This window comes from Hyperoodon ampullatus (assembly GCF_949752795.1).
Source record: "Hyperoodon ampullatus genome assembly, chromosome: 9".
NCBI classification, from domain to species: Eukaryota; Metazoa; Chordata; class Mammalia; order Artiodactyla; family Ziphiidae; genus Hyperoodon; species Hyperoodon ampullatus.
This window is the reverse complement of record NC_136922.1, coordinates 15,509,047-15,517,501: the sequence shown is the minus strand read 5'-3', so window position 1 is coordinate 15,517,501 and position 8,455 is coordinate 15,509,047.

The following is an 8,455-nucleotide window of genomic DNA, read 5'->3' as shown; positions in this document are numbered from 1 at the left end:
AGTGCTCTTTTTATTTTTTCCTATCCTCATATTTAGCCTATCAGCCATACTTCAGATGATGCAAATCCAGGTTCAGAATAATAATATTAGTGTCTGCTGATGTTAATATTTAAAGAATTAGAATAAAAAAAGAGCCTGCAAACTGTTTTACAGAATATAATATGTAAGTCAAAAGTTGTGTTGGGGCTTCCCTGGTGGTGCAGTGGTTGAGAATCTGCCTGCTACTGCAGGGGACACGGGTTCGAGCCCTGGTCTGGGAGGCTCCCACATGCCACAGAGCAACTAGGCCCATGAGCCACAACTACTGAGCCTTCCGTCTGGAGCCTGTGCTCCACAACGAGAGGTTGCGATAGTGAGAGGCCCGTGCACCGCAATTAGGAGTGGCCCCCGCTCGCCGCAACTAGACAAAGCCCTCGCACAGAAATTAAGACCCAACACAGCCCTAAATAAATAAATTTTAAATAAATAAATAAATACTCCTGTTCTCTGTTAAAAAAAAAAAGTTGTGTCAGCATTTTGTGGTGCATCAAGTCATGAAAATTTACTGAAAGGAAACTCACTTACTTTAGATTTCTTGTTGATAAAATGTTAGATAAACATTTGTTGAATTATTTGATTTGACCTCTGCTGCTTTTATGCATTGCTTTAAGTACCTGTGCTCTATAATCACTTTCTCCTTAACTGTAGTTGCCTCACTGTACCAGTGCAGTACCAGCATGGCATATTAATTTCTTCACCTAAATTGATAAGTGAAACTGTATATAGACTTATATTTTATTACTGCCCTCTGGCATCCATTGTTGGTAACCTGTGTACTGTAATCAGTCACAATTTCTTTATTGAAAGTCAACATTTATACTTATTTTATAGCTTGGTACTGTCCTAAGGTTTATAAAAATGAAACATCATCATAGTGGACTATCGGAAGCACCAAGGTGCATATCATATTTTCATCTCACTGATAGACATCTGCCAGCCTATGAATTATAAGCTAACGCTCTTCAAGGTGTTTGATGACCTTACATTTACATAGCACTGTTTACCTATAAAAAACATAGGATGGGTATCAGAGAGCTTGTATGAGACTCCTCAATACCAAATCAGGGCAATAACCTTCATCTCCTTAATGCTTTTTTTTTTTTTTGGCTGCACCATGCAGCATGTGGGACCTTAGTTTCCCGACCAGGGATCAAACCCGAGCCCCTGCCATGGAAGCACCGAGTCTTAACCACTGGACCACCAGGGAAGTCCCTCCTCCTTATTACTCTTTTAGTTGTTATCACCCTGTAGTGCCTGAGACTGCAGAAGGCAAGAACTGTATAAATAATGGTCCGTACGTCCAGGACCATACAGGCTAGCATTTACAGAAATAATTAAAACACGGAATTACAGTCTAAGTGTTTCAGGAGAATGCAGTGCTACCTACATTCAGAGAAAATTATGAGCAGTAGAGCTGAGGGCAGTTAGGTAGGCTTTACAGAGGGATTTAAATTGATCCTTGATGAACAGGATAGCATTTGAAGATGAGGAGAGCGATGAAAGAGACACGTCAAACAAGAAAGAGCAAGGGCACAGATGTGAGAATTGTCATAGCTCTAAACAGGACAGTGATCAGCTTCACTTGGTACTGTTGATCCATGTTTGGGAGTACTGAAAAATAAAATAAGGTATGATTGTAGAGAACCTTGGAAAGTAAGAGTTTAGAGTAACAGTTAAGAAAGAGCATATAAACAAAACCTAGCATGAGGTATTTATATAAACAACACAATCCAGCAAGATAGATTCAAAAACAATGAGCAGGGCTTCCCTGGTGGCGCAGTGGTTGAGAGTCTGCCTGCTGATGCAGGGGACGCGGGTTCGTGCCCCGGTCCGGGAGGATCCCACATGCCGCAGAGCGGCTGGGCCCGTGAGCCATGGCCGCTGAGCCTGCGCGTCCGGAGCCTGTGCTCCGCAACGGGAGAGGCCACAACAGTGAGAGGCCTGCGTACCGGAAAAAAAAAAAAAAAAAAAAAAAATCGGGCAAGAGACAGATTCAGGGAATGAGAAGGAGGACTATAAGGACTGAAAATTGCTGATTAAAGGCATTTTCCCACTCTGTCCTTTGAGGCCTGGCAATATATTTACCCGTTTGGATAGGAACCTTTGATCTAGAGAGGCCCTGCAGCCTGCCTTCTCTTCTGAGAAGGACTGTTTTGCCGTGGGTATCCTTTCAGCTGGATAAGCCTGCTCCTCCCTGCAGCTCCTCTGCTAAGAGATCATTGTTTTGTTCTTTTCTCTCCATATTTCTGAAAGAATGCTTGGCAGTTTTAAACTGCTGTGAGCAAGCAGTCTGTCATGCTGTTTCCTCGACTTGACCGTATCCCCAGCTGCCACTCCATGCCAGCTGGAAGGGGCTTTCAGGCCTCCCTGGTATACTAGGTTTGTAAATAGGCCTTGTTACTGTTAAAGAAATGTCTGTCACTATCAGAAATATATTTTACATCATAGCCCAGTACATAAACACAAACTTACACACATATATGTAACTATGTCATGAAACTGTACTCACTGTATGCAGTGCTTTCTGCTATTTCTATTTTATTCTGTCCCTTTAAAAAAAAATGGTAGGGCTTCCCTGGTGGCACAGTGGTTAAGAATCCGCCTTCCAATGCAGGGGACACGGGTTCGAGCCCTGGTCCGGGAAGATCCCACATGCCGCGGAGCAACTAAGCCCGTGTGCTACAACTACTGAGCCCACGCGCCACAACTACTGAAGCCCACGCGCCTAGAGCCCGTGCTCTGCAACAAGAGAAGCACCGCAATGAGAAGCCTGTGCACCACAACGAAGAGGAGACCCCGCTCGCCGCAACTAGAGAAAGCCCGCGTGCAGCAACAAAGACCCAGTGCAGCCAAAAATAAATAAATAAAATAAATAAATTTATTTTTTTTTAAAGTGGTAGTTTTGACTCACTGAAATGTTGAAGTGCCCTGATGGCATGGAATTTAAGTTTGAAAACCACTACTTTCTATCTCCCATGCTGTTTTGAAGAGCTTATACTATTCTAGAAATGTCCAAGAGGAAGGGTAAATCTTTGCACCTGGAAGCATTAATCCTTGTGTGTCTGCGCAGAGGGGTGATGAGGAAGTAGATATCTAAGATCAAAGAATGCCAGGAAAGGGACTTCCCTGGTGGTCCAGTGGTTAAGACTCCAAGCTTCCAATGCAGGGGGCACAGATTCAACCCCTGGTCGGGGAACTAAGATCCCACATGCCGCACGGTGCGGCCAAAAAAAAAAAAGAAAAGAATGCCAGGAAACTCAAGAATGAGGGCTACATGGTGTTTCTTTCCAGTATTTGGTAATAGCCACCCCCTCAGAACTGGATCTCCAAATGAACGAAAAGTTTCTTGACAGTAGATTTAAAACCCACCTGTCCCTCAGTTGAGAAAAATACTAGGCATGGATTTGCAGTTCTTACTCCCACCTGGAAACCTACCTACCCATCCAGGCACCTGCTCATATGCCGCTTTCCCCATCAAGCCTCCTCTGACTCAAGCTCACAGTAGGTAATATATGTAGCAGAGAAAGAGCATGAGCTTTGGAATCAGGCAGAACTGGGTTCACATCTCCACTCTCCCTGTGTTATACTGGATGATTACTCAAGCTCAATTTCTGTATCAATAAAATGGGAATAATAATAACTTTCCTTGCAGAGTTGGTCTGAAGATCAGGAGATAACGTCTGTGAAGGCTCTTTATCCCTTGCCAAATAACAGGCCTTCAATAAATGTTCATTTCCTTCATTCCTCTTGGTAATTACCGCCCCTTCAGAACTATGTTTAAGACATCACTCTCTACTTCATATTGTAGCAACATGCTTATTTTATCTGCCCTACAAGACAAGCTCCTAGAGGATAGTATCCATTAGTAATTCATATTTGTATAATACACAGTATTTAGCAGAAGGTACTCACAAAAATATCTGTTGACTTATTGAAGAATGTCATCAGAGATAATATGACCCTGTCAAAAAAAAAAAAAGTTTAAAACTTTTGAACACAAATGCACGTGGCGGGACTTCCCTGGCGGTCCAGTAGTTAAGACTCCGCGCTTCCACTGCAGAGGGCGCGGGTCTCATCCCTGGTTGGGGAACTAAGAGCCCACATGACGTGCGGCGCTGCGCAAAAAAATAAAACAAACCAACAAAAAACAAATGGATTCGGCTAACAACTGGATAAAAGCTTACAATAAAAAATAACTGCAATAGGAGGGCACTGGCTACTAGAATTGTAAAGAATTAGTGACAATTTATGACACCAGTATTCATAGTTCATTCAATAAAATGAGCAAAGAACATCTAATGCCAGAAGACAACAGCCCATATCTGCCAACATGAAGGAACTCAAGCAGCACAGCAAGCCTGAGCTTTTCTTGAGTGAGGAAAAAAATTCTCTGTGTAGGTGTGTGCTTGTTTAAACATATACACATATACCACAGTGAAATCCAGCCAGTTAGGAGAGAAATTAAAATTTAAACTAAGAAAGTGAATAACTGTGTTAAAAAATTTATTCAACAAGTATTTATCAGTGCCAGACACTCTTCTAGTTGCTTTGAATCTATCAATGAACAAAGCAAATAGCCCAGCTTGGCAGTGTGAAACTTACGTTCTAGAGAAATATAGCTGGTTTAAATATGTAACTTTACAAATACTAAGCAACTATGGAAATTATGGTTACAGAATAAAATGTGAATGTTATAAACAAAATAAAAATAATGTAACTAAAAAATTGTGAAGAGAAAGGTGACAGGAAGCACATGAGTACTAATTTTTCATGAACTACCTACCTTTACTGTCTAAAATTGAAAAGCAGTTAAAACTATTATGAGTAACAACTCTATCTTCTGAGAGGTTTTCATAATTTCTCTTCTTAACCTAGAAAGAGCCTTTAGAAAGTAATGCCCACATGTTAAAGAAAAGAATTTTCTACTTCATTTTCTTTTGTTGTATCAAATTCAAATAAAATTAGAATATTTTAATTAAAAATATCATCTATTGTAGAGCAGTCAGGGTCTAACCAGAAACTACGTCAAGTATTTTCAATGAGGGAATTTAGTGCAGGGACTTGTTATACAAGGAATGGAAGAGCTAGGAAGCCATGTATGGCAATGAGGTGACACAGTGGTTAGTGCAAGAGCCAGAAGCCACTGAAGCCTGAGGCTGAAGGGACAAAGGGAGAAAGCAGCGTTCCCTGAAACACAGGGGCCAGAAGAAAACACAACTGCTGTGAAGACTGTACCCCTGGCTCCTCCCTTTCTAGTGGTCTCCAGTCTCCAATTAATTGACCCCAACTGGATGTCAGCTGGCACAGGAGCCAAGGAAATGCAGGGATCAACCCCCACCACCACCACCTGCAGTGTTGATAGAGCAGAGGCAGGGTAAGGAATGCCCAGGCACACAGGCCTTGCATTGAATATAGAGTACTGTATTGTCTTTATAAAAGTATTGCTACCAACCTATTAAGTATTGCCCAGATAGCTGGGCAAGCTGTTCACCTGGTGTTAATAATGATTATTTCTGTATAAACTGATTTGAGTGACTCTTAAATTTTTATCCTTGTAATTTTTTTTGCATTGTTAGAGAACTGTTTAGTTGGATTTTTAAAAATTTGTCATCCATATAGTCTGATGAGCTGAACGATTAATGAACATAAGTTTAAAACTATGGTAAATTTAGGCAGATTTCTAGAATTATTAACACACAGTTTTCTTCAGTATTATCACCATATCACAATATGTTAACTACTGCCTTGATAAGCTTTCTGATTCCACTCAACTAAGAAGTTTAAATTAAATCTGAGGTCCATTAATTATGCACTGTATTTTTGTAACAGCATTTCCCCTATTGGTAAATATTTCTGTATAAATTCTAAGAGGTAATAAAGTCACAATGCCATTATCACACCTGAGTCTCTTCAAAAAGTCAGAGTCATGGGGAAAAAAGGGTAGGAAGACTTCTAGATTTATAAGACTAAAGAGCTATAGCAACTAAATGTAATACTTGCAGCGTCATTGGATCCAAACTCAGGGGGAAACAGCTATAAAAGGTATTGAGGGGAACTTCCCTGGTGGTCCAGTGGTTAAGACTCCGTGCTACCAATACAGGGGGCCCGGGTTCAATCCCGGGTCGGGGAACTAGATCCCGCATGCCACAACTAAAGATCCCGCATGGCGCAACTAAAGATCCCGCATGCCGCAAGGAAGATCCCACACGTGGCAACAAATATCCCGCATGCTGCAACTAAGACCCAGAGCAGACAAGTAAATGATAAATAGCTAAATAAAATATTTTTTTAAAGATATTGAGGAAATTTTAATATGGATTGGCTTCAAGATGATATAAGGGAATTATTTTCTTAAGTGTAATTATGGTATTTTGGTTAAGGGATGCATGCTGAGGTAGTTGGGGGTAGAATATCATGCTGTCAGCAAGATATTTTAAACAGAAAATATACAGCTAATAGGCATATAGACATATAGATAAGGCAGATGAGATGATTAATGAATCTAGGTGTGGTATACTATTGTCTCCGTTCAACTTTTCTGGTGTTTGAACTACTACATAACAAAAAGTTGGATAAAAGTTCTAGAAAGACTCATTTGCAATAAAAATAAATGTACAGAAAAGAAACTAAATATCTGCTGCTGTGGACTGAATGTTTGCATCATCTCAAAATTCATATGTTGGAGCCCTAAACCCCAATGTGATGGGGCCTTTGGAAGGTAATTAGGATTAGATGAGGTCATGAGGTGGGACCCTCATGATGGGATTAGTGCCCTTATCAAAAGCAACAGCAGAGGGGCTTACCTGTTGGCGCAGTGGTTGAGAATCTGCCTGCCAATGCAGGGAACACGGGTTCGAGCCCTGGTCTGGGAAGATCCCACATGCTGCGGAGCAACTAGGCCCGTGAGCCACAACTACTGAGCCTGCGTGTCTGGAGCTTGTGCTCCGCAACAAGAGAGGCCACGACAGTGAGAGGCCCATGCACCGCGATGAAGAGTGGCCCCCACTCGCCACAACTAGAGAAAGCCCTCGCACAGAAACGAAGACCCAACACAGCCAAAAATTAAAATTAATTAATTAATTAATTTTAAAAAAAGAGAGACAGCAGAGAACTTGTTCTTTCTCTTTTCACATGCATACACCAAGGAAAGACCATGTGAGCACACTGCAAGAAGGCAACCAGGAAGAGAGCTCTCACCAGAACCCAACCAAGCTGGCACCCTGATCTCAGAGTTTCAGCTTCCAGAACTGCGAGGAAATAAATTTCTGTTGTTTAAGCCACCCCATCTATGGTATTTTGCTCTGGTGGCCAAAGATAACTAATACAGAGTTTGGTACCAAGAAGTGGGGTGTTGCTGTAACAAATACCTAAATATGTGGAAGTGGCTTTGGAAGTGGGTAATTAGAAGAGGCTGAGAGAGTTTTGAGGTACATACTAGACATATAGACATTAAGAGAAATGAAGAACGTTATGCAGGAACATGTTTACTGGGGGAAAGGCAGTCCTTATTATAAAGTGGTAAAGAACTTGGCTGCACTGTGTTTTAGTGTTCTGTGGAAGGTAGAACTTGCAAGGGACAAAATGGATATTTAGCTAAGGAGATTTCTAAGCAAACTGTTGAAGGGCAGCTTGGTTCTTCCTGACTGCATATACTAAAATGCAAAAGGAGAGAGAGGAACTGAAGAAGGAATTTTTAAGCAAAAAGGAGCCAGAACTTGAAGATTTGGAAAATCTTCAGCCTATCCATACGGCAAAAAATGAAAAAGCTTGTTCTGAAGAGAACCCTAAGGCTATGGCTGAACAACCATTTGATAAAGAGATTTACGGACTTAGTCCATCTCAGCAGAAGCCAGGCAGAGAGATGGGATTATACAGCAGAGATACTGCCAGTTTGAACTAAAGGGGATAGAGAAGGTGGGAAGGAATAAAGGAAGGCTGTCGGGCTTCTTGGATCTCAAAGGATGGGACCATAGATCTATGTGGCTGAGAATATATGTGCTATCCTTCAAGAAAAGAGAAGAAGGACCCCTAAGGTGACTTCGGAGGCCATCAAGGCTGCTGCTCCCACCACAGGTCCAGAGCAGACAGGCAAGGCTGAGCAAGGGGGCAAGGCTGCCTCCACCTTGGTTTCAAAGGACAGGACTGCTGCTCAGCAGAGCTGCATAGACAGGGCCCTCACAGAGAGCTATGTGGGCAGGGCTGCCCCGCTGAGCTGTGGGCCTGACAATGCCACCTCAGTGAGCCTGGAGGGCAGAGCATCAAACCAAAGAAGGTGGTTCTCCAGCCTTAAGATCTAATGGAATTTGCCTTGTGGAGTTTTGGACCTACTTGGAACCTGTCACGCCTTCCTTCTTAACTATTTCTCCCTTTTGGAATGGGAATGTCTATCCTATACCTGTCCCGCAATTTATTTTGG